General features: G+C 41.1%; 1 protein-coding gene, 1 long non-coding RNA gene and 1 pseudogene across 6 annotated transcripts in view; 2 read left to right on the top strand and 1 right to left on the bottom strand.

Moving 5' to 3' along the window:
* The window catches only part of THSD4 (thrombospondin type 1 domain containing 4), a 634,788-nt gene that overhangs the window by 249,480 nt on the left and 358,801 nt on the right, over positions 1-26,507 (bottom strand). The window lies entirely within an intron of this gene.
* The window catches only part of LOC105745457 (uncharacterized), a 52,816-nt gene that overhangs the window by 15,324 nt on the left and 10,985 nt on the right, over positions 1-26,507 (top strand). The gene's annotated exons all lie outside the window — the stretch shown is intronic.
* Positions 18,654-19,874, top strand: LOC139438216 (5-azacytidine-induced protein 2 pseudogene; annotated as a pseudogene).

Raw genomic sequence — 26,507 nt, 5'->3', positions numbered from 1 at the left:
ATGAAGAGCGTGTGTGAGTGTGTGTGTGTGTGTGTGTGTATCACAGCCAAGCTCATTTTTGTGGGGTTTGTACAGTGGTTTGCAATCTTTTTGCATGTTTCTATAACACACTTTCAACTACTCACATGTTGGGGTATTCATTTGGAGAACACTAAATATAAATATTGATAGAAAAAGAAAGCTTCGGTAAATTACAAAATCTTCCACAGTTACCATTATATTCACTTTTGTTGCCCTCCACTTGGGAAATATTACTTACTGTCCTGACCACATCGTTTTTTGTAGTCATGAGAGGAAGTGTTTGCATATTGTAATAGATGGCCATTTTTCACATGTGCTCACTTGATGTGATGCTGTGCCTCTTACCTCGTGGCACAATAAACTGTGCCTCATTCTGGGCCACATGCCATAACCTGCTCAGTTTCAGCATACCATCTGACAGACACTATAACAGAATCTATTCTAGGTTGAAGCAAAAATAAATTTTACATTCGGTTCAAAATTTGGCAGAACACCCACGTGCCACTTCTATGCAATCATCTATCGCATGCTCTAGGGATTTGCATCACCTCATCTGAAATGTGTCAAATAAAAGTGGTGATATTTGCATGAGCAAGATATTAAGCTCCTTTCACATATACAGTCCTTCATCCAACCCTATAAACATGACAAGAGAGTCTACATCGTGTTTCAATTGCAGCACTGAAGAGATTCTTTCAGGAAAAAAAAAACAAACTTAAAAAAAAAAGCATCACTAAACTAAGCCCAGTAGCAGCACAATAAAACTGCCAAGAATGACTGTGTGTCTGTCTTCTCAGTAAACCTTTAAGTGACTGTCTCCTAACAAGAAAGAAGCTACTTGAAAATATTCTGTCCGAGCTAGTGATGTGTGATTTAAGAGAGGAAATACTTAGAGGCTTAAGAGACCTTTGCAGGGAGCCTGTAAACTGGCTGCAACTTTGAAGAAACAGGCATGCCCTGAAATCTAGGCTTATTTCTCTCTGGGAACCACCAAGAAGTAAAGTCCATAAACTGTGATTTTAGGAGATCCCTGAAGCTGGCAGTGAATCAGAACAAAATGAAACTCGGTGCAAGATAGTTGCAATTTATCGTGGTGTCGTCTCCAGTAGACAGGGAAAAAATTCTTAGGCATTACAATGGTTAGTGATGGATCAGTGAAAACACTTCAAAATTTGATCGTCTATCCAGCAACAGAAATATCACTGAATGGGGTTAGTTCTCACTTCCATGGCTCAATCGATGGAGCTGCCGTTCCCAGGGGGTTGCTGCGCTAGGTATCCTGTGCAGGTGCTGGTCACTTGTGGACTAATGGGGTCCAGTCACTGCCCTCGAAGGGCTCAAAATCCAGAGGGAAAAGGGGTGGAGTGAGCCTGCAGCTAAGGATACTGAGACAAAGCCACCACCTCTTAGATCTTCCTACTAGCTCTTGTAAATGACTATGGTTTTCTACTGCAGTTAAGAGATCAGAGAAATTTTTCTGCTTCTTAAAAATCCCAACTGATTTTGACTTTCCAGTATGATTTAGGACACAGACTTCTGTGTCTGGGTTCAGCTTCCTCACAGTTGGAATGTTCTGTCCACGGGCTATGATAACAGTAGCTGGTTATTTCTAACTCGTTACTTGGAAAAACGTCCCACTGGTAAATAAAATCTTTGCATGGAGTTCTTTCTGCCTTGTAAATCTGTCTAACTGACTTCTGGCCTGCAGAACTGTGAGAGTACATTTCTGTGACTATAAGCTACCAAGCCTGTGCTGAGTTGTTTTCGGCATCCCTAATCATGACATCTTTTTACTCATGTCCAAAAATGAAGCAAAGATGAGCTAAATCTGACTTATCCCCAAATTTTGGCTCCCCAGTTCCCATAATGGGCAGATAACAAAGTTTGGCCATCATTGTGATGGTATTGAAGTACAAGGAAAGCATCTAGAAGGCTTGGTTGTCCCTTCTCTGTTTCAGACTGGAATCTCATTAAAGTGCTGGCTCTAAAATCTCCATCTTTGGAAAGCCATAGATCTCCTAATTACTTCCCAAATTTACCTCCACAAATATCTCCCTTATTCTTATGTTATTATTAACATTATTAAAGGTTATAAAATAACATTTAAAGATAGATATCCATAAACTCTGACACTGAAACTTTCCAGTTTCACTTAGAGACACAGACAGGTGTTAACTCTATATTTTCCAGGAGGCACAGAAAGTCAATGAAGATCCTGGGTTTGATTGTTCTCTTTGCTTTGTATTTTTCTCCCCCACATTCATTCACTCAGTCAACAAATGTTTATTGAGTATTTATTAAGTGGCAACCACTATACCCAGAACTGGTCACATTTGAGCATGAAATTCTGAACATCTCTCTCAATCAATGATCAATATTTCCCACTTTTCCAAACACCCAGCCTGCAGTTGTGTGCTACTCTGACTGCCCAAATGCCCTGGACCTTTGTCAGCCCCTCCTTAACCCCACACCTTCAAAGGTGTCCTGAGGAACAGTTCCAAGCTTGCTTCTACCAAGATTCTACAGTATAAAATGTTGGCTATTCTAAAACTGGCTGTTAATAACAACAACAACAATAATGAATTTGAAGAGGCTAAAGACTAAAAATGTGCATCTGAGAGGAGGATTTTATTTTAAAGAAAATGCCCTGGGACTGGAAGTCACGGGACCTGCCTGTGCTTTCTCCCGTCGGGTAGTATCTCTGGGGCCAGTCTCTTCATCTTGGAGTACGTGGGCCTCACTGATCCACGCTGGGTGCCTGCAGGTGCAGGAGAGCATGACTGCCTCAGTGTGTGCCAATGACGAGGGTCTGAAAGCTAGGTCAATGTGCTCAGGACTTCAGGCCCCTAACCTTCACGGACTTTGCTGCACAAAGAACGACAGACTGGCTCACCATACAGGTGGCTCCAGTACTTTTGATGTTCGGGGTCTGAAACACACAGAAGGCACTCAACACATGTCTGTACAACAGTGAACAAATATCTACTATTCACAGGACAAATTGTTCTCCAAGGAGCTAATGTTTAATAGCAGCAAAATCTGATCCATCAGGTGAGTCAAAAGAAAACAAATTGATTTACAGGTGAAGGAATCCTTTTAGAAAAGAAACGAAGAACTGAGAGCCTTCTCCTTACTCTTGGCTGTTTGGCAGAGAAATTCATGCACCCTCCATAGAGGGGCAGTTGTTCTGAAGTCAAATTTTTTCAAGTTGGAGAAGCACAAGCATCTCATTTAAAAAGTGGCTTTGCCTAGATGATGACAGAACATAAGAAAAACGAGATCATTTACTCACATTTTTAGACGGGTATAGTTAAAAGTAAAGAGAATATATATATATATATATATATATATATATTTTTTTTTTTTTTTTTAATTTCTCTTCCCTTCCCCCATCCCAGGTGTCTGTTCTCTGTGTCCATTTGCTGTGTGTTCTTCTTTTTGTCCGCTTCTGTTGTCAGCGGCACAGGAATCTGTGTTTCATTTTTTGTTGTTCTTGCGTCATCTTGTTGCATCAGCTCTCCGTGTGTGCGGCACCATTCCTGGGCGGGCTGCACTTTTTTTCGTGCTGGGCGGCTCTCCTTACGGGGCGCACTCCTTGCGTGTGGGGCTCCCCTATGTGGGGGACACCCCTATGTGGCAGGGCATTCCTTGCGTGCATCAGCACTGTGCATGGGCCAGCTCCACACCTGTCAAGGAGGCCCGGGGTTTGAACCACGGACCTCCCATGTGGTAGGTGGATGCCCTATCCACTGGGCCAAGTCTGCTTCCTGGGAATATATAGAATATATATTTTAAAATGATGAAACGGATTCAATTAAATATGATCAAATGATCATTAAAGAATCTTATTTCATCTGTTTAAAATGTTTCTTTTAAAAATGTCTGGCATGTTTGTTTTCTTTTAAAATCATGGAAAACACACACAAAAAAACAGCACTTTTCTCTTTGAGGATGGAGAGAAGGGGAGAATGGGGAAGTAGCCAGTTTTTAGGTGTTCATTAAGTAGAATTAAAAATTGTGTTACTTTTAGACTAAGCAGTGGATGACAAGCCACATAAACCATAATTCATTTCTCTCTAGTTATATAATTTTCCTGTTCTCACCTTTGTCTTCTCCCAATTTCATTATCTTCAGTTTCTTCCCTGATGCTGGTGTTTGGTCTGCTGATACTTCAAAATCAGTATGGCCTAGAAGACTTTGGCTGTTTACACTTGACCTCTCTCTTCCAACTCTGTGTTACTGCATCTGTTCATTCTTTCTGGGTTTACAAAGATTTCTTGGGTTTAAAAAGCACCCCTCCCCCCAACCCAGATATGGGTATTCCCACTTGTAGCATGGTGAATAAAGATGTGACCACCCGTGTCAGGTTGTCAGGGTTCAGATCTCAGCTCCACCACTCACTATAACTTTAGGCAAGTTACTTAACCTATCGAGGGCTCAGGTATCATCAGAAAAATGAGAGGAGGAATTGTACCCGTATCATAAGATTGCTGTGTGTATTGAAAGAACATTACGTCCAGTGCTCAGCATAGCAATGGAGACATAGAAGGGGCTTAATAGGTTTTAGCTATTATGATTGTCTCCAAACGAGAGCCATGGCAAAACTTCCCAGAAATGTGTAGATAGGAGCATTCTCCCAACTGTGGTGGGATACAAGAGGTTAAGAAACTGCCTTGTTTGGCTGAAACTGCTCTTCCTCTTCAAGCTGCTTAAGAAATCAGTCTCAGGGAGGAGGCTCCAGCTGGCCCCGTCGCTCCACCCCCTCCACCGTAAGCGGAAGGAAAGAGCAGTCACTTGGGGGCTCCGAGCCCCAGGAACCTTCTGGTGTCTGTCAGGGTGAAGGGCTTCATGGAACAAGCCTGTTCACTTCTGTCGCCAGCTCCCAGACCACCTCTGTCACTTAGATCTCCTCTCCAGACAAGTCCTCCCCTCCCTTAGTGAGATTACTCCCCATCCCACTCTGACAACTCCCTAAACCTTTTCACTCCGACTTCAGAAATTAGCAGCCTCTCATTCCAGCCTTAGGGCTTAGAGCTGCAAGTTTCTTAACTCTCCTGAGCCTCAGTTCATTACGTAAAATGGGGCTATTACAACTATGTACAGTTTAGAATTATTGAGAGGACTAAAGTTATTGCAAGAAAAGCACTTAGAAGACTGCCAGACACACAGTACATGGTTTTAAAAAAGCTAGCTATTACTGTGATTCACCACTGCTGTCGCTACAGCAAACTTTCCCATAGTGCCAATCTCTCCTGTGAATGTTCCCTTCCTCTTAGCCCATGAACTTGACCAGACTGGCTTCCAAGGACCCCATCTCACATCTGAATACCTCAGGGCCAGAAGCAGGGTATATAATCTTTCCTTGCCTCCCCCTCCTCCCCACTCCTCTCTAGGTGCTATTTCTAAAGCCCTGTCCCTTCTCTTAAAAAATCTCCTGCCTCTATGCAGTTCATTTTCTTCAAACCATTTCCTCTATTTCTAGATTTGCCCCTGTATACTCTATTCCCCACCAAGAAACCTGAGTGATCTTTCAGAAACTTACTTCTGATCATATGACTACCCCTGCCTAAAGCGCTTTTGTTTTGTCCTGCTCCATACACTAGGAACAAAATCCAAACCCTGTCTACATATCTGACCTTACACTGTATCACTCAACCACTCTGGCAACATTGCTAAACTGGACATCACTGTTCCCAAAACACATGGCACTCACACTCACCCCAGGCCTTTGCACTTGCTGTGTCCTCTCCTGCAACACCTGGATCCTTGAGCCTTCACGTCATTGAGCTCTGGGTTCAAAAGTCATGTCCTCAGAAAAGGTGTCTAAGAGTTCCCAACATAAAGCAGCCCCACGTTCAATATCACATTATTGGGGTGGCAGACTTGGCCCAGTGGTTAGGGCGTCCGTCTACCACATGGGAGGTCCACAGTTCAAACCCCGGGCCTCCTTGACCTGTGTGGAGCTGGCCCATGTGCAGTGCTGATGCACGCAAGGAGTGCCGTGCCACGCAGGGGTGTCCCTGTGTAGGGGAGCCCCAAGTGCAAGGAGTGCGCCCCGTAAGGAAAGCAGCCTAGCGTGAAAGAAAGTGCAGCCTGCCCAGGAATGGCGCCACACACACGGAGAGCTGACACAACAAGATGACGCAACAGAAAGAAATACAGATTCCCATGCCGCTGACAACAACAGAAGTGGACAAAAAGAAGAACACACAGCAAATGGACACAGAACAGACAACTGGGGTGGGGGGGAAAGGGGAGAGAAATAAAGAAATAAATAAATCTTTTTTAAAAATGACATTATTCCATTTTATTTTGCTTTTTAACTCACAGTTTTTCTGTCTTTACTCTCTAGGCTATAAGCTCCATAGCCTAGAGATTTTGTCCTTATTGTTTATCGTAGAATTTCCAGAGCCTGGAATAGTGACTGGCACACATTAACCATCAATAAACTTTTTTTTTTTTAAGATTTGTTTATTTTATTTATTTTTCTCCCCTTCCCCCCCGCCCCGGTTGTCTGTTCTCTGTGTCCATTCGCTGTGCCCTCTTTGTCTGCTTCTGTTGTTGTCAGTGGCACAGGAATCTGTGTTTCCCTTTGTTGCGTCATCCTGTTGTGTCAGCTCTCCGTGTGTGCGGGACCATTCCTGGGCAGGTTACACTCTCCTTTGTGCTGGGTGGCTCTCCTTACGGGGTGCACTCCCTGCGCGTGGGGCTCCCCCACGCAGGGGTCACCCCTGCGTGGCATGGCACCCCCTGTGCACATCAGCACTGCGCATGGGCCAGCTGCACACGGGTCAAGGAGGCCCGGGGTCTGAACCATGGACCTCCCATGTAGTAGATGGATTCCCTAACCACTGGGCCAAGTCTGCTGCCCCATCCATAAACATGTGATGAATAAACAAACACAGAAGAGTGGGGACCAAAGACCACAATCCTCTGGTATTGGGCAGACCTGGGATGGACTCTGAGCTCTGCCACTGACTGGCAGTGTGACCACTGGCAAGTTATGTAACCTCTCTGAGACTTAAATTCCTCAAACTAAAATATGAAGGCAAGTCACATCAAGCATTTCTGAATAGCTGTTATAGTTAGTATCCAGAGGACAACATAAACTTACACTTTAGTAAGATTAAAATCACTTAAACTTGGATCTGTTTCTCTTTTCAGAGAGTGAGGCAATGCAGACCCTAGCCAGAAAGATGTCTCTATCACCCCCACACAGGTAGAGATGTCTGGTTTTGGACAATTGCCTCCTTTTGTCCTAGAAAGAGAGCAAATCAGCACATTACTTCTCTGAGAATAACCAAGCCCATGTTTAAGTTTTTAAAGCCAACATATGAAGGATCTCAAGGTATTATAACTTCTTGCATAAATTAGCAAGAGGAACTGAATTTTCCATAGCTTAATTGAGTACATATAGAATAGGGGGGAAAAAAGGTAACACTTTTCACTGCAGGGAATAAGGGAAAATTTCAACTCTGTCTTCCTAAGGAAGAGTCTGTTTTGTACAATCAAACAATGCAGATATATTCTCCAGAGAGTCCTGCCCTTCTGAGAGCTCTTGGATCCACTTCTTTCCTTTCCTGTCTGGGTACTCTGGAGAATTAAAAAATGGAGAAGGATGTGATGTCTGGTCTGTTCTACTCCTTGACACCATGGCCAATACATGAAGCATCCATATGACTATGCAGCATTGTTCTCCCTTTGGGGATTCCTGAGAAGTTTTCCAAGCTCCAAGAGGGTTTAAAAAACAAACAAACAAACAAATAGAAATAGCATCAAGCCTTCAAGGCAATTCCTAGCTTTTAGCATTGTCAATAAAGGTAACCAATGCCACAGAGGGAGGTTTGGGACTATCTTCCATGGGCCAGCAGAGAAGCACTGACAAAAGTTCTCTCTCATTTTTTAAAGGAGGCCTTGGATGAAAAGTAGGGAAAATAAGTGGTTTGGCACAGTTACATAAATGGGGACAGACAGGGGTTTGAGTGAAAGTTCTGTTTTAAGCATGATGACATTGAGACACTCAGTGGGATTTCTAAGTAGAGTCATGAGTGTGCAGTTAAGTACACCTCCATTGAATTTTCTAGGAGGTATCCCTTAATCATTTTACAATTGAGAATGTCCCCTGGCCTGAAGTTATTGTAGTTGAAGAATAACATATCAAATATACTAGAATTTCAAATTAGGAAGATTTACAGTTGGGAGGGTGAATGGGAGAGAAAGGACTGAAGTAAAAAATGAAAGTAAGATGGGACTTGTCCATCATCATTGTTTTGTTGGTTGTCCAGGGCAAGCCTGAAGAACTAGAGAGAAGGAGTTGGTCACTACTCTGCTGGGGTTCAGGGCTCAACCAGCATGTGAACAATCCAAAGATTTAAGTCTCTGAGAAATGTACTTAATAGGTATATAGAAAATTATAGGTTCAAGTAATAAAAGTGTAAGAATCATGATTAGGGGAATTATAAATGAGTAAAACTGATATATTAGGAAAATAGATTATCATATATTCCCAAATAGGGCTCACCAAAGGAATATTGATTTCATGAGGCTGTGTGCCTTGCCTCTGGTGTCTGAATGTTCCTAGAGCCCTCAGGAGCACTCTGTTTGAGGCTTTGTTTACTTTGGCAGTCAGTGAAATCTGTCTGAGACCAGCATAAGTGTAATCTCTGGAATGACCTCCTGATTCACTTTGAAATCTCTTAGCCTTTAAAACTCTTTAATTTTTCTCCCTTCTGGACAAGGCCTTTTCTCCAATGCATTAGAGGTTAGTGCTTGGTAATAATCCCTCGGTGCCAGGGAGGCTCATCCCTGGGAGTCATGTCCCATGTCGTGAGGAAAGTGGTATGTTTATTTGCTGAGTTTGGCTTAGAGGAAGGCCACATTTGAGTAACAAGGAGGTTTTCAGGAGGTAACTCTTAGGCATTAATTATAATTAGGTTAACTTTAACTTTTACAGGAATAAGGTTCATATGTATAAGCAATGTGGTTGAGGATTTGGCATATGGGCCTGTTTTCTTTTCTTAGGCATGGCATATATCTACAACTGCATGTAAAATAATTCCATCCATCTGCTCCATAACATCTAAGTCTCCTCTCAGCCTGAAGCAGCCACAGTGGACATCAGACCAAATCCTTCAAGACTGAGGAATGAACAACCATAAGAGGGGGAATATAACTATGGACCAAAGTAGAGTTATTGTTATTGTAGTTATTATCTTGTGTTAACAGAAGAACTTGTAATATTGATATTTCCAGGGATTAAAGAGGGAGGGGAAGGGATGAATAGGTGGAACACATGGCATATTTGGAGCTGTGAGATTTTTATATATGATACTGAAATGATGGACACATGACATTATGCATTTGTCAATACCTATGGAACTGTACGTCACAAAGGGTAAACCATAATGTAAACCATAGATTTTGATTATTAGCAATGTTTCAATATTTACAAATGTACAACACTAATCTAAGATGTCAATAATAGGGGAATCTATATGCTTGGGAGTGTGAGGAAGTTATACACTTTCAGAATAATTTCTCTGTAAATGTAAATCTAAAACTTCTCTAAAAATAAAGTTTAATATTACCAAAAAAGAGAATGAAGGTGAGGCTAGGAGACAGAAGAGAGAGAGAGGAAGAGAGAATGGGATTGGCAGAGATGGAGGGAGAAAGAGAGCAACAGGAAAGAGAAAAGGTTCAGAGCATATTGAAGTGAGCCCATCACTCAAGTTCAAATGCTTCTATTGTGCATTGCTACTCAGCCAATGATCACTAGAACAAACTATTATCTGACATTTTTGTAGCATTTCCTAAATGAATGACTATGCACAGTTCTTTAGACAATCTTATCGTATACTAGTTTAGCTTCAGTTAGTGAAAACAGTCATGCTGTTTTCTGTTGTAAAAACCCTGGCCAGGGAAATGGACTTGGCCCAGTGGTTAGGGCATCCGTCTACCACATGGGAGGTCCGCGGTTCAAACCCCGGGCCTCCTTGACCCGTGTGGAGCTGTTCCATGCGCAGTGCTCATGCGCGCAAGGAATGCCGTGCCACGCAGGGGTGTCCCCCGTGTAGGGCAGTCCCACGCGCAAGGAGTGCGCCTGTAAGGAGAGCCGCCCAGCGCAAAACAAAGAGCAGCCTGCCCAGGAATGGCGCCGCCCACACTTCCCGTGCCACTGACGACAACAGAAGCGGACAAAAGAAACAAGACGCAGCAAACAGACACAGAGAACAGACAACAGACAACCGGGGGTGGGGGGGAATTAAATAAATAAATAAATCTTAAAAAAAACACAAAAAACAAAAAACCCTGGCCAAACCTTAGGGATAGCTGTCCAGGAGAACCTCCTGTAATGATAGAAATGTTGTCTATCTGCATGTCCAATATGGTAGCCACTAACCACAGTGACTATTGAACACTTGAAATATGGCTACTTCAACTAAGGAACTGAATTTTTAAATTTAATTTTGATTAATTTATCAGGGTACACCAAAGAGGGTGCAAGTGAGCTATATTAGGACACAAATAAAATTTTAATAATTTTAATAGATTTGTAATTATTTTAAGGTCTATTAGAAAACTATAATTTGTATATCAATCTGATGGCTTTACAGCTACTGCACTGCTTAGAATAAATAAACATGAAACAAGCACATTTACTGAATGACAAATATCATATAAATAATAGAACATGTGTTACTGGGTGGGGCAAACATTGCACAGGTCATTTGCAAGTGACCAAAGTTTGGGAAATACTAGACTAGACAGTGTTTTCAAACACACTATACAAAAGGTTAGCCAGTGATTTTAATTTGTTATTGTAGATTCAAAGAGCAAGACAGAAAAGTTGCTTTCAATTGTCATAAAAGACGAAAAAGAAAAGAAAAGAAGTATGAGTCTGCAAAAATCTTCCAAGAAAACAGGGATTCAAGGAAAGTCAAGCCAGTCCCTGGGATTGTTGTAGAGGTGATTAAGCCACTCACCACTAACACTTCAGCTCTTATATTTACCTGTTGTGTTACTTGGGGCAAAATGTCAAGGATGATATCCCAGAGACGTCATGTGGAGTAATTAAGGTATGTCAATGTAGGCTGCAAACTATATAGGACTGAATACAAATGTTACTCTATTTTCTTTCCTTTTCTTTTTCTTTACCTTCCTTTTCTCTCCTAGGACACCACCTGGATCCCATTTCAGGGGACCACAGATATTTTATTAAGGAATACTAACCTAATGCTAAGCTTTTGGCCATCCTGTTCCTGTGGTATGCTGACCAGAATGTTTCTACTTGGTCCAAAAACCCCTCAGAGGTCCAGGATAAGTGCTCCATTATAAAACTGGGTCTCTGACTATAGGTTTGATTTGGGTTATTAATGTAGATTGTGTGTCATCTTGCAAGGAGAGCAACTCCCTTGTCATTCCATTTGCTGATCCTCTGAAAAAGAGGCCAGGATTTTGCCAGAGTGTGCCCTGAAAAATAGCCAAGGCACAAATTAACACCCACTTTCCGGCAATGGGAACCGTTCTTGAGAAAGCCACTTCCCACAAAACCCGAGGCAAACTGGATAATCTGGGAGCCAAGACACAATTTATTACTTCACAATGAACATGGAATTCTGGTCCAGCAGCATACCAGCTGCTGGGTTTTTTCCCTTTCCCACAAAAGCTGCATTTCGAAAGGCTGATGCTCTCAATTTACAAGCCCAATCTTTGTGAGGAATGCTTTAAATAGCTGAAGAGTTGTAGAATGTCAGAACTGAAGACAACGTAGATGCCAGGTAAGAGGTGGGGACACAGAGGCCCAGGTAGAGTAAGTGTGTCACTTGCTGACGACCACATAGCCACACACAAGGATGCAGCCTACCTTGAAACCAAGACATTCGGACCCCAGGGCCACTTCGCTTTCCAGTGTCACAAAATTGTTCTGTCAAACTCAAATCAAATTCCCATTTTAAAAGAAATGTTTTCTCCATTTCAAAACAGGAGAATCCAAAGGGGGTTTCAGGCATTGCTTGGGAGATGGAGCTAGACAGTATCAAAGGTAATTTCTAATCCCAAGTGACCGGATTTTTTCAATGAACAGAGGTGATACTTAACATGGGGACCAAAGTTACAGTCCAGATTAGGTGCCAGGAGATTTGACAATGTAAATTGGTAAAAACATTCTGAAAAGAAAATTTGGCAATATACATTATATGCCTCACAAAACGTCCATTTTTAGGAGTGTTTCCTGAGGAAATAACTGGCCAAGTGAGTACAGATGTATGCACAAGATTTTCTCCACTTGCAGGGTAGCAGTAGGTAGTAGCAAAAAACGGAAACAACTTAAATATGTAACAGCAGAGGTTTGGCTAAACAAATCTGGATGTAGGTATCCATGGAATATTATATACTTAATAGAAATAATGTCATCTATTTACACCCACTAACAGAGAGAAATGTTCATCTTGTTTAATAAGCACATTATAAAACAGCATATATAGTATAATCCTGTTTTTGTTAAACTAAGGTATTTCAAGCTACTGGCAGGCATAAAAAACTACCAGAGATTATCACTGGATAATAGAACCAGAAGAAGTTTTACATTTTTTCTTGTTTATTTATATTTCTTATTTTTGGCAATGAATATGTATTGATTATGTCCTAAAAAGAATTCGTGAAGGCCTTAAACATGAAACAGGTTTATTACTTATGACCCAAGGTGGGTATCAACAAAAGAATAACTTTAATGCCTCCTCTGGCAGGCTCCACAGGTTGGATGGTGATCCTTATCTCTGCCCCAATGTCTGTCAGGCCCTCCTCATTACTCCTGCAGGTGGTCATGATCGAATTGGCTCATTCCATCGCAGATGCCATTTAAAGTCTCCTGCCCAGGACAGAAAGATAACCTCAGTGATACCACCCCTCCCGGCCTCTGGTACCTGCCTCCCTTTTGCTTTCTTTCACTGTGTCTGGTTCTTCTCACCTCTCTTTTACACTGAGAGAAGGTAAGGGAAGGAAAAGAGCCCTTGCTCTGACATCAGTTGGCCTGAGTTCAAGGATTGATTCTGCCATTGTTTTGCTGCCTGATTTTAAGCACATCTGTTCACTTTTCAGGGCCCAAGTTTCATTCTTTCGTAAAACTATCATTTACATGCAACAAAATGCACAAGTTTTAAGCACGCATTCATTGAGTTTCGGCAAGTATTTACACTCACGTCTATCATCCTAATCAAAATGTAGAATATTTCAGTCACCCCAGAGAGTTCTCTCATGCCCCTTTCCAGACTATTGCTTCCAACTGAGGAATCCCCTTTCTGATTGCTATCACCATGGGACTTCATATAAATTGATTCCTACAGAGAGTAATCTTGTGTGTCTGACTTCTTTTGCTCAACATAATATTTTTGAGATTCATTCATGTTGTATGTATCAGTAATTTGTTCCTTTTTTGTTGCTGTATACAATGTATGCATATACCACAATTTATCATTCACCTATTGATGGATATTTGTTTGTTTCCAGTTTTGTCTATTATGAATAGAGCGATTATATTCATGTTCAAGTCTTTGTGTGTGTGTATATTTGCATACACTTATGCTTTCATTTCTCTTCAGTAAAGAGTAAGGGATGACATTGCTGGATCATAGGATAGATACACATTTAACTTTTTAAAAAGAAGCTGTCGGTTCTCCAAAATGGTTGTGCCCATCTGCTCTGCTCGTCAACAGTATATGAATTTTCCAATCTTTTGCTCCACATCCTCACCAAGACTTGGGATAGCCAGTGAAGTGATATTGCATGGAAGTTTTAATTTGCGTATTCCTGATGTTGAGCTTGAACATCTTCATGTAATTATCAGCTATTCATAGAGCATATTTTGCTAAGTGTCAATCCTTTTGCCCCCCCCCCCCCCCCACCTTTTGGGCTGTTAATCGTCTTCTTATTGAGATTAGGAGTTCTCTATATATTCTGGATGCAAGTCCTTCATTGTGTACAATGAAGGAGCAAACTGAATAACATGCTATGACAATCTATGAAAAGTTTAAGGATGGCCTTTCTTGTCGTGATAGAAATCACAATCTTGCTACTTATAAGGAATAGTAAAAGAGGGACTAAAACGCAATGCAAGGACAGCACATCCTTGAAGATGACAGGAGAGCTCTTAGCTCTGTCTGCCCTTCAAGGACAATGTCTTGCAGTGGTAGAGGGATGCATAGATGGCCATGTGATTCTCTATTTTCCCTAACACTATGTCTCTATCAGCTGGTGTCATGATTATTATTCTTGAGTTTTGTTTAAATTTTGGGTCAATTTCTTTGTTCTGCTCTCTAATTGTTTTCCTTTTTCCTGAAATACTGAGTTTTGAGCTTCCTGCAACTAAGATTGATTTTCTTGTGTGACTCATTTCTTACCCTGAACCTTATCCTTGGCCAGTGCCCAGAACCCAGACTGCCATTTGGCTCTGACTTTTATCCCCAGGGCCAAGAGGTGCTTCTACTCAGACTTGTTTATGTGACTTTGGACTCTGGGTTCCATCCAGCCCACTTTTCTTATTCCTGCATGTCCAGTTTGCCCATGATCCACTAGACTTGGTTCCTTGGTCTTCACCCTAGAAATAATCCTGCAAACATGATTTGTGGAGTATGAGGTGGATTCTGTTTCCTAGGCTAAAAGACTGCATTAGCTTTCACATTTACGGTCCTTGATCACTGACTTAAAGTCATTTTGCCCTACTTAGTTTTTTAAATTATTATTTTTTAACTATAGTACTTTACTTTTCCCTATACAACATGTTGTTGGGGCCTAATGGTCTCACACAACAGCAAAAAACTAAGATTTGTTGACATCTCTCAGAGATTTAAGAATTATGTATGAAAAAGTTACAGAAATTTAAAAGATGAATACATTTTGCAGGTATAAATGCAAACCATTCCACAACTCAAGGAAAATAACAACTTACAGTGCTCTGGTAGGAAAATATCAGGTAAGAGTGGACACTGGGTCCTAAGGCTCAGATTTTTCCAACCTTTTCAGATCAGCAAGACAGAAATAACAAGTGATTCAAGAGCTCTTGCCAGCCTCTAGGGACATCCTGGAATAGTTTGCTCTTAGGTTAATACCTTGCACAGATCAAGAAATTGATGGTTAAGTAGACTCTCACCAAGCCAATGGATTTCTCTTCCACATCTCACCTCTGTCAGGAAGTGGCCGAGCCATGGTCAGTAGGGGTTATATTCAAGATAAGAACAGGGTATCAAACATATACCAAGGGTACAGTTAACTTGACTACAAGGTCAAAATCAGCAACAAGTTCTCCAGTTCTGATATCAGATACAGGCTTCAAAGACAAATTTCTTTTCAAAGGCTTATTCCAGTTTCCTGAGGCTAGAATGAATTGTATAGATTTGCCAGGGTATATCTATACTTCTAAATTACCTCATATAGCAAATGCTCCGCATCTGCTGGCAGTCTGTTTAGAAGCATCTGTGGTGCATGATGGAGGGGCCCAACTCATCATGCTGATCCACATCTGCTGGAAGGTAGAGAGGGAGGCCAGGATGGAGCCCTGATCCAGACAGAGTACTGATACTTGGGGAGAGCCATGGTCTTAATTTTCATCATGCTGGAGCCCAGGATCATGATCTCCTGCATCCTGCTGGCAGTGCCCAGGGCCAGGTTCCACCTGACAGTACTGAGTTGGCATATGGGTTCTTCTGGAGGTCCACATCACACTTAATGATGAAGTTGAAGGTGGTCTCGTGACTACCACCAATTCCATACCTAGGAAGGAAGGCTGGAAGGGGGCTTCTAAACACCAGAACACCCATTGCTGATGGTGAGCACCTGGCTGTCAGAGAGCTCGTAGCTCTTCTCCAGGGAGGGGGACGATATGACATGGTGTGGCAATGGCCATCTCCTGCTCAAAGTCCAGGGCGATGTAGCGCAGCTCCTCCTTGGTGTTGCACACAATTTCCTGCTCAGCCATGGTGGTGAAGCTGTAGCTTCTTACTGTTAGGATCCTCATGAGGTAGTCAGTCAAGGCCTGGCCAGCCAGGTTGAGAGAGGATGGGGTGGGCCGGGCAGAGCCCTCGCAGATAGGCACAGTGTGGGTGACTCCCGCAGAGTCTACAACAATACCAATAGTGTGACCAGAGGTATACAGGGAGAACACGGCCTGGGGTGCTGAAGGTTTCACACAGGACCTGTGGGCCTTGGCATTCAGGGGTGTTATGGTCAGAAGGACGGGGTGCAGCTTGTTGTAAGATATCTGGTGCCAGATCTTTTCCATGTCATCCCAGTTAGTGACAATGACATGCTCCATGGGGCACTTGACGGTGAGGCTGCCCCTCCTGCTCCAAGCCTTATCATCTATGTAGCTGTCCTTCTGTCCCAAGCCCCCTATGAGCACCCTATGGTGGAGGGGAACACTCCTCATTGAGGCCAGCTTTGCCTGTGCTGGAGCCATTCTGGTTATGAGCATGGCGATTTTTCTCTTCCACTGCGATTGGAGATCGGTGGCCAAGGTGTGGATGAAGCATATGGCTTTGCATTTTTCCCACAACCCTTCCAGCTCTTTCCCCTTTTTGTGGGCACTTCAGTTCTTATTTGTTACACAGCAAGCTTTGAGAAATAATTGTTTCTGAGCTCGTGACTGATAAGTATGCTTAGACAGCTCACCCAGGAAACTCTAAGAATAATCTGGTCTGTGAATTGCTTGGCCACCTTCATATCAATAGAAAGATGTAACTTCAGCATTACCAACAAAACATTGTAGATGTTTGATTTCATAGTCACTGTGCAAATGTAACTTCTGTGATTGTCCATTCCTTGATTATCCGTCCTGAGCACTGCACTTTTTAATCATGCTCCCCGTCAGGTGCACATAGACATGTAGCATAAAAGAGCCCTCCTGCTTTGTGGCAAGTGTGGCTCGAGCTTCGGAAGTGCCTTGCTCTCCGCTCGCCACCAGGGATGATGATTTAGGCCATAACCAGCCTGGATCTACCACTATGTGAAAAGCCTCCTCACATAAGCCCCCTCTTAATCGCTCTTTGCTCACCAAGCTGGACTTGTCTGAGTCACTCTTTGGTACGATGCATCCCTCTCCATTTGGTGGGAAGCTGTCATTCTACACTGCTCCCTGTTATAGTCAAAAGAGCAGAGGAGAGGAATGAGGAGCAGCCAAGTGATAGAGCAGGGACACCTGCAGTGAGTGAGACCCACCCTATTTAGCTTTTGTTGATTAAAAAAAAAATTGTTCCAACAAGAAAATGTGTTTATATTTTTTTCCTATTACATGAAAAGATCAATAGAAAATAGGAAACAAAGATCACAAGAGTTGAGAATCCATTTCTATTTCCATGATGAATCACTCCTAGCTAGAATCCAGGCTCATGTGAAATTTGACTCTCTATATGTTTATTCATTCATTTATTCATTCATTTATTCAGCATTTATTGATCACCTGCTAATTGTGAGGTGCTGAGCTTAGAACTGAAAATATAAACAAGCCTCAGACACAAAGTCTTATTCTGAGTTGTTCACTGACTGGTGAAGACAATTGACAGGTAAAGAACTTTCCCTACTACAAATGAGAAATTATAATACGTATATAAGATGCTATGGGAATTCAGGGAAGAGATGGAATATTTATTCCCAGAGGCGGTCAGAATATTGATATTTCACAGAAAATCCTGTATTTGAGCAGTGCCTGAAAGGATGACTAGGACTATGATAGGAAGTCAACAAAGCCAGAGGGAACCCTTAACCTCTCAAGATGCTGGAAAAACTTGGTTACAGAAATTCAACCTATATAAGTCAAGCTGGGATGGAGTAGCGGTACTAGCCTAGGTGAGACCACGGAAAGAGAATACTGATGAACAACTGATGGTCTTAATCTTTTGGTACTCTGTCCTGGTCCTTCTCAACACTGGCACAGTTTGATGGATTAATACCTGCCTCACCTACTAAGCTCTGTGATAACAAAGAAAAGGTCCATTTTGCTCATTGTTCTATCCCCAGAGCCTTATGGCGAGGACACCTAGGCACACGATATTTATTGAGGAAATGGATACATAAAGCCTTGAGTGTAGGCAGTGGAAGGTCATGCTGCTCCTATAGGCAAATCGCCTGCCTGAATTTTAAGGCCTCTCACCCCTTGGTTTCTACCTGTCTGTCCTTATCTTGTATCAACATTTTGATTCTTGCTCTGTTTATTTTTAATCATTTAAGCCACTACGATTTGATGATGATCTTTGAATATGGTGTGCCTGTTTGAGAAAGGACTTTTGGGAAAATTCTTCTGTAATAGGAAGAAACAAAAAGCATTCCCATAGGACTGGCTCACGCCATTTTTAACGATAGCGACTGTGCTTAGGAGAAGGGGCCCTGTCTAGGAATCTGACCCAGAAAAGTGTAAATGTATACTACAATTAACTAGACAAGAAATGGTCATTCGACTAAACTCACTGCTAATGCAGGAAAGATGGACATGTGGATAGGACAGCACTGTGTGGGCATCTGAATGGTGGACATAAACCCCCTGTACATTCTAAGGATTAACAGTATGTATTTGAAGTTTCTCCAGTGTCTACCCTGTGTATTCGATGGTTTTTGGTTATTTGCTGAGTGACCACTAAAGATAAGCTGTCATGGATGAGCTGGTTGAAGATGATATCTGCACTCTGAATCATGAAAAAGACCTTAGGAAAGAGAATCCAGTCTCAATATACTGAGGAGAAGAGTTTGTTGCTTCACATTTTACCCTTGTCACTGCATATGAAGGCATCAAAAAACAACTTAAGGATTCGGAAAAAAAGAGAACTCTTTATTTAAAGGAAGAATAAGGTTTTTGGAAGAAAAGCTTATAGGATCATGATTAGATAAAGAAACAAGAACAAGTAAATAAGGCCTTTCATGCATATCGACAGGTCTACCTGGATACAGATAATTTGAAGAGCAAATTGAATAAAAATGAATAAAGACAACTCTGAATCTTTGAAGGTATTGAATAAACAGCTACAGTGTAAAGAAGTAGAATTCCTCCATTGAAGGACATTAGTGGAAACCCAGCAGGTGATGAGGAATTTAAATCCCCCTTCATCTAACTGGAGGTGGGAAAGTTGAGCTGTGACTTGAAGTTCCATGGTTTGGAACACAAGCTAGTACTGATAAGGAAAGAATGTAATGATTTCAAAATAGAGCTACAAAACTCCAAACAAATGGATTTGTCTCAGGAAGACAATCTGAAGAGGAGAGACCTCTAAAGACTAAGCATTTCAAGTGATAAACTACAACAGGTATACTGGGAACTGAAGAGAGAAATGTCTAATTTACATCTGGTGACTCCAGTACAAGCTGAACTACTAAGAAAACTAAAAACCCCAAATGTAGTCAAGAAAGGCTGTGCCCCAGTAAGATGTATTAAAGACCATGGAATAGACAACTGGAAAGTACTGAAAAGTACACTGGAATTTCACTGCAACATACAAAAGATACATCCCTCTCTCAGCAAATGGCAAAGCTCTTTGTCATACCACATCTTCCCTTTTACTAGGAGACCTAAAGATTTTATATGAGAAACCAATTCTCCAGTCATGGACAGATAATGAGAGATCCATTCCTAATGATGGTGCAAACTTTCAGAAACACAGCTCTTATGGCAGAAATTCTCCGGAAGTTAATTCTTGGGTATTCCCAAGCCCTTCCAAATCAAGTGAGATAGCATTTGGAGAACTAAAAGTAAAACTTCACCTTTACCCAACTTGCCTCCACTGCATTACTTGGATCAGCATAATCAAACTGCCTTTATAAGAAATAATTCTGATGTATCTCTTCCAGTGGTTCCACCAAGAAATTATTTAGCAAACTGAAAATGGATTTTGATTAAAATTTTGCAGTTCTTCAGTATATACATTTGCACATACTGTAGTATGGTTTTACAAAGCATGTGAACTGCCTAAATATTTCCATTCATAAAGATAAAAATGTAGGCCATTATGGATTAAAACCACATAAATTGCTTCAAACCTCAGGAAATAGCAAATGGCACTGTGAATAGGTTATATTTCTGTTCAACTTATGATGCTTAAAGATATGAAAAATATTACATAGGAATAATCTAGGTTATCCTATCTCTATATACTATTGTTTCAAAGTTTCAGATATAAATTCACTTTTTAATCACAATATTGTCAATAAAATTTTAGAATAGCAAAAAAAAAAAAAAAAAGAAATGGGTAGTCAAAACCAAGTATCAGTTTATTAATTGAGCCACAGAAGCAATGATAGAGTAATTAATTGCCTTTTGCACAGCGAGGCATAATTTCTGAAGAAACACCTCAAATGGAATTTGTTCATTTCTTGTAAAACTCTAGCCCCAGGGTGAATCTGCCTGAGAAATGGGTCTGTACAGAATGTGAATGGGCAGGGGGCCAAAGGTAACTCACCATCAGGGAAATGTAAATCAAACTACCATGAGATACCACTCCACATCCACTGGGATGGCTATAATCAGAAAGACAGAAAATAGCAAGTGTTGGTGAGGACGTGCAGAAATTGGAGCCGACATGCTTTGCTGGTGGGAATGTAAAATGGTTCAGATGCTTTGGAAAACAATCCAGCAGTTCCTTAAACAGTTAAGCATAGAGTTACCATATGACCCAACAATTCCACTCCTACGTATATTCCCAAAAGAAACTTTGCACACAACTGTTCATAGAAGCAAATAGCCAAAAAGTGGAAACAACCCAAATGTTTACCAACTGATGAACTGATAACTAAAATGAGGTATAGCCATACAATAGGATATTATTTGACAATAAAAGGAAATGATAACATGGATTATCTTTGAAAATACTATGCTAAGTGAAAGAAGCCAGTAAGAAAACACTATATATTATATAACTGCATTTATATGAAATGTCCAGAACAGGCAAATCCATAGAGACAAAATAGATTAGGCAGTAGTTGGGGAGAAGTAGGGAGTGACTCCTAATGGGCAGAGGGTTTCTGTTTCGAGTCAATGAAAATGTCCTAAAGCCGATAGTGGTGATAGTTGTACAACGTTGTTGCTACACTAAAAAAAACCTAACATTGACTTGAACACTTTATTTTTTTGTTGTTGTTCTTTACTTTCTTTTTTTTTTTTTTTTTCATTTTTTATCTTTGACTTGTACACTTTAAGTATGTGAATTGCATGGAATATGAATTGTATTTCAATAAAGCTTTTGTTTTTATTTTATTTTTTTAAACGATCAACCTCTGTGGAATACGGAAGAAAGAGTAAGCAGGAACAATATTCAACCACAAAGGGAGGTCCAGATAGTCTCAGGACTTTCCACTTACCAGACCAGGGAGGTTCAAGGTACATCAGAACTGTTCTTGTATTTCAGTTGTACTTGGGTAGTATGTGTGTGTGTGGAAGGAATATATATTATTAAGCTAACTCTTAGGAAACTATAAATCTATACAATATGGTAGCCACTTGCCACATGTGGCTATTTTACATTTAAATGATTTAAAATTAAATAAAATTTAAAATACAGCTCCTCGATTGTACTAGCCATATTTCAAGTGCTCAGATAGCCCTGAGTATCTTGTGGATACATTCAGTACAGATATAGAACATTTCCATAACCACAGAAAGTTATCATACTGTGCTACTTGAGATGGTTCAAGTGCTACTGTGGGTTCAATCATTTGCTACCAATATTTTTTGCTGTCTTTAAAGCCTCACTTTGAAGGAATCCTTTCAAGAATTGTTGCAGTTAAGAATCTGTCCAGATCAGGAAAGAAAAAAGCAGGTCTCATGCAGAATGGAACTGCAGTAAAGCCTATTTCCGTATGGGTGGGGTCACTTGGCACATATGAAGTTGTCCTGTCCTGCTGGGGCAGTGAATGCTTTTTCTGTCTCTGGGAAAGAAAAAAAAAACAAAGAAAGGAAGAAAGAAAGAAGGAAAAGAATTCCAGTGTTGTTTTTATAATACTGATGAAATAACAAACACTTGTTGAATGTTCTGAGCTCTGAGATTAAGCCCCTAAGGGAATAGGAGGGAAGATAAATCAATATTTACCAGTAGTCCTTATCCTACATTAAATATTAGCTTAAACTTAAAGATCCACTGTCTTGATTGCTGCCTCTCCTTAAACCCACATTTCATTGGTCTTCTGCTCTTGTAGAGCAATAATCAGTTCAGATGCAGTGGGAAATATTTGGACCATGTCCAATATATATGTTTTACTGTAGTCTTTAATAGTTATTGTAAACGTAGGGGTCACAGGAAAACTTTGCCTGGATGAAGTGGTTCAACCTTTGTAATACAGCAACATAAATCTCAGTGGGAGTCAACTGGTACTACTAATAAAACCATAGGGTGAGCAAAATTAAAGGTGATTTGCTATACTTTTTGACAAAGCCTTGTAAGCTGAACTGGGGGTCTTGTATTTCACAGGTTTTCAAAACTAAAGACATTAGCAATTTGCTGCTGGTCCTATACAGATAGAGTCAGAATCTCCTTGCTAAGCAAAGAACACACTGGGCATAGAACTGGCCATTTGTTCAGCTTGCACAGCCACAGCCCCTGGGAAAACAACAAAACTCAGTGTCCAGAGAAGTCAGAGAGGAATGGTCTCAATAAGGCGTGTGGAGCCCAAAAATGGTCATTCTAGAACATTGGCTAGAGCAGATTTCACATTGTATATAAAAATAATCACATGTATTGCCCTTTTTGGGGTCTCCAAGTCGTAATATTTTGTAAATACTAATTGAATGAAACTCCTGACACCTTCTCTATGGGAGGTGTGTATTAAACACTAAGCTTTTCTTATCAATGGTAAAACTAAGCCCTGAGAGGTGAAATGACTTGCTTTAAATCACAGCGTGCCAGAAAGAGCCCAGGTGAGCTGGCATCCGAACCTGCTTTGTAAAACCTCATTAGAATTGTATAGAATATTAAAAGAAAAATAATCACTCTACAAAGAACTTTGGAAGGTAAGTGGTAATTTAATCAAAGTCACTTAAATGATTTATGGTTGGAAGGATCAAAGAATCAAAGTCACAAAATGAAGCAAAAGCCAGAAGTAAAGCAGTACTGGGGGTCGCATTGGGTTTTCCCACGTTTTAACTCTTTTGTAAAAGGCATCCCATAAATGCTTAAATATCTGCAATGGAAGTAAATCTTTTTCTTTTTCTGGGAGGAAGAAAAAGTGACAATAAAATTTGTGTTGTTCAAGTCAGTGAGAACACCCTGGCCTTTGAATAGTCTCCTAATCCTTCTACATTTATTCCCACCTTTAGCTACAGAAGGGGAGAGAATCTACTCTTCCTCCTTAAATTCTTTAAGCCAAAGCAACAAAACAGAGGTTGGTGGAGATGTCTCACCCTCCACCTCCACTCAGTACCAAAAGCCCATTAAGGCCAGGCTGGTAGCTAGTTCCATACCAGCCCACAGATCAGTGTGATTTCCTCCCCCCTTCCTCCTTGTTCTCCCTGCCTCCCATTATTTGGAACCTTTTCCATTTGATTGGCTCTGCTGAAAACACTAACCATGCTATTTATTTTTATCCCACTCACCCTCTTGCTTCCATACAACAAAATAGCTCCCAATCACACTACTCAGCACAAACACACTCAGCAGCTGGTATAGAGCCTAGCATGTAGGAAAACCCATGTTCAAGTACAAATAAAAATAACACTTTCTACTTCTCTGATGGTGGTTTGGAGTTGCACCTATCCCAGAAAAACATGTTCTTAAACTTAATCCATTCCTCCGGGTATGAACACATTGTAAGCAGGACCTTCTGATGAGGTTACTTTAGTTCAGGTGTGGCCCACGGTGGGTCTTAATCCTATTGCTGGAGTCCTTTAGAAGCAGAACGAAATTCAGACAGAGAGAAGCTCACAGGAAGCAAGAAGCTGAAATTCAATGGAATCCATGAGAGAACAGAAAGGCCAGCAGAGTCGAGAAGAGGCTACCATGTGCATAGTCATGTGACAGGCTAAGGACCAAAGATCACCAGCAGCCAGCTCAGAATGCCAATCTTTGAGAATTAAAGCATCACCTTGATGGTGCCTTAATTTGAACTTTCTCTTAGCCTCAAAACCATGACTGATAAATTCCCATTGTTTAACGCAACCCACTTCATGGCATCAGCTTGAGCAATCCAGGAAACTAAAATAGATGGCAACCTGAGGCAAACAGTGACTCAAAGCATCCATTCAGAGTGCAAAAGGCTCTACTCTGTTTGCTCAATTTCTGTGCACAAGGTTGATCCTCAGGCTACAGGTGGGAGGAGGTCCAGAGAGACCATGGTCCAAAACAGACAATGAACTGGGCAGCAAAGAACCTGGTTCCTCCCCACATCATCCTCATGCTTGTATTCAGTAGCATCCACGTCTCTCCATGCAAAGGCCTCCCCTGACACTTAATCTAAATGAGCAATACCCACGCCAGCTCTCTCTAGCTTCTTCTTATTACTTAATTTTTCTCCAAAGAAGTTGCTGACACTGACATCCATTGCCTGTCTTCCCTCTAAAACATAAGCTACGTGAAGGCAGGGACTTTTGTCTCTTTCACTGTTGTGTCCCCAATGCCTAGCACAATATCTGTTATTTAGCAGGTGCTCGATAAATACTTACAGAATAATTGAATGAATGGATAATTGATGTTCAATGAGAAAGCACTGAGTACCTAATCATAATAATATTTACCACTGGGTACCCACCAAATACCAGACATGGTACTAAGTACTTGTGGCAAACTTACTGGGGATTCAATCAACGCAACCATTTTCTATGCAGTGACACATATTCCTAGGGCTTTAGGTACCTCCTCTTCACTCCAGCATGGAAAGCGTATAAACTTCTGCCAATATGGGTATAAGGATAATTCCTACTGTCTTCATTTCATTTTTAAGAACATTCATCATATTTATGCACTGGAGCCTGCTGGAGAAAAAAATACTTTTAAAAACCAATTCTAAAACACCACAACAACCAGATTTAAATGTTTTCATTTAATCTACATAAGCCAGTTGTGTAGCATGGTAGATGAATCCTCCAAATAGGTAACAGATGGTAAGCTTCTCTAGGGAAAGTGGTTTCAGACTTAACATTTAACCAGCATCAGCTACTTTTCTTATGAAGTTAATTTCATATCAATGGTTTCTACTGACTAGAGGGCACAGTGTGGTATCCGAGATGGTGAAAACAGCAAATAAAATATATGAGGTTTGGAGTCTGAAAGACCCAGGTTTGATTTCTAACTCTGCCATTTACCAGCTATGTAAAATTAGGCAAGATGCTTTACTTTTTGGAGTCTAAATGTCCTTTCTGCTCAATTGCCATCATGACAAGAATTAATTGTTGAGTCAGGGATTTTACCCTGTTTATAAGCTAATGAGTTAACCTATTACTGTTTCATGGAAAAAGACATGAGACTCCTACATCAGAAACAAAGGACTTTATAACTCTCAGCACCGCACTCTGCGTGAGCATCAGCATTTGCATGGATTTTCCTCGCTCCAAGCCCCATGAGGACAAAGCAGAGAGGTCGAGATGGATGCCACACCTGCAAAGGGCTTGTGTCTCAGCTGAGGAGCACTAAGTTGGGGAGTGCGCTACTTTCATAGCAAGCAGCAAGCAACTCTGCTCTTTGTCCTGGAGGTAGACCTCACCGAGTTTCTCAAGGTTACTTGCTTAAGGCACAACTCTGAGTGAACGGCCAGGTAAAAAGCAAACAGGGCCTTCTCTTCTTGGCATACTCAACAAGACATGTAGGAGTATGAGAGATTCACAGAGGACTGTGTCCCATCAATAATAAGGTTAAATTTTGCCCTCACAGAGCCTACAGTAAGGTACCCAAAAATGGAATGTGGCTCTTTTCTCCCATCCTTCCTCCCCTCCTCACCCCAACTTCTTCTTAGAAAGGGAGAGAGCATCCATTTGCTTCCCCCTCCCCCGCATGGCTCCCTCATCTATTTGCTCATTGTTTGTTGTTGTTTTTTTCTTGTTGTCTGCTCATTTTTGTTTTTGTTTTTAGGAGGCACCAGGAACCAAACCTGGGACCTCCCATGTGGGAGGCAGGTGCTCAACTGCTTGAGTCACATCTGCTTGTTTGTTTTTATTTGTTGTATGCTCATTGTCTGTCTTCTTTAGGAGGCACTGGGAACTGAACCTGGGACATTCCACGTGGAAGGCGAGCACTCAACTGCTTGAGCCACATTCTCTCCTCCTTTTGCATTTCATGTCATCACTCAAGGAATATTCTAAACTTTTTGAGCTGGAAGGCATTTTCGAAACTGAATAGTTGTAAAATTTTAGGAAGCTATTAAAAATTATACATATTTTCATAAAAAGAATGGAGAATTGCTTCATATATGTAAGGAAAAGAAGCAGGATACAAAACTGTATATGTACTATCTAAAAATAATTGGCATATGCACAAAAAATGAAGTAAATAAAGTGCTATTATTATCATCTCTGGATAGCAGATTACCATTTCCAT

Source organism: Dasypus novemcinctus, chromosome 3 (assembly GCF_030445035.2).
Source record: "Dasypus novemcinctus isolate mDasNov1 chromosome 3, mDasNov1.1.hap2, whole genome shotgun sequence".
NCBI lineage: Eukaryota > Metazoa > Chordata > Mammalia > Cingulata > Dasypodidae > Dasypus > Dasypus novemcinctus.
This window is presented reverse-complemented; position numbering and strand designations above follow the sequence as displayed.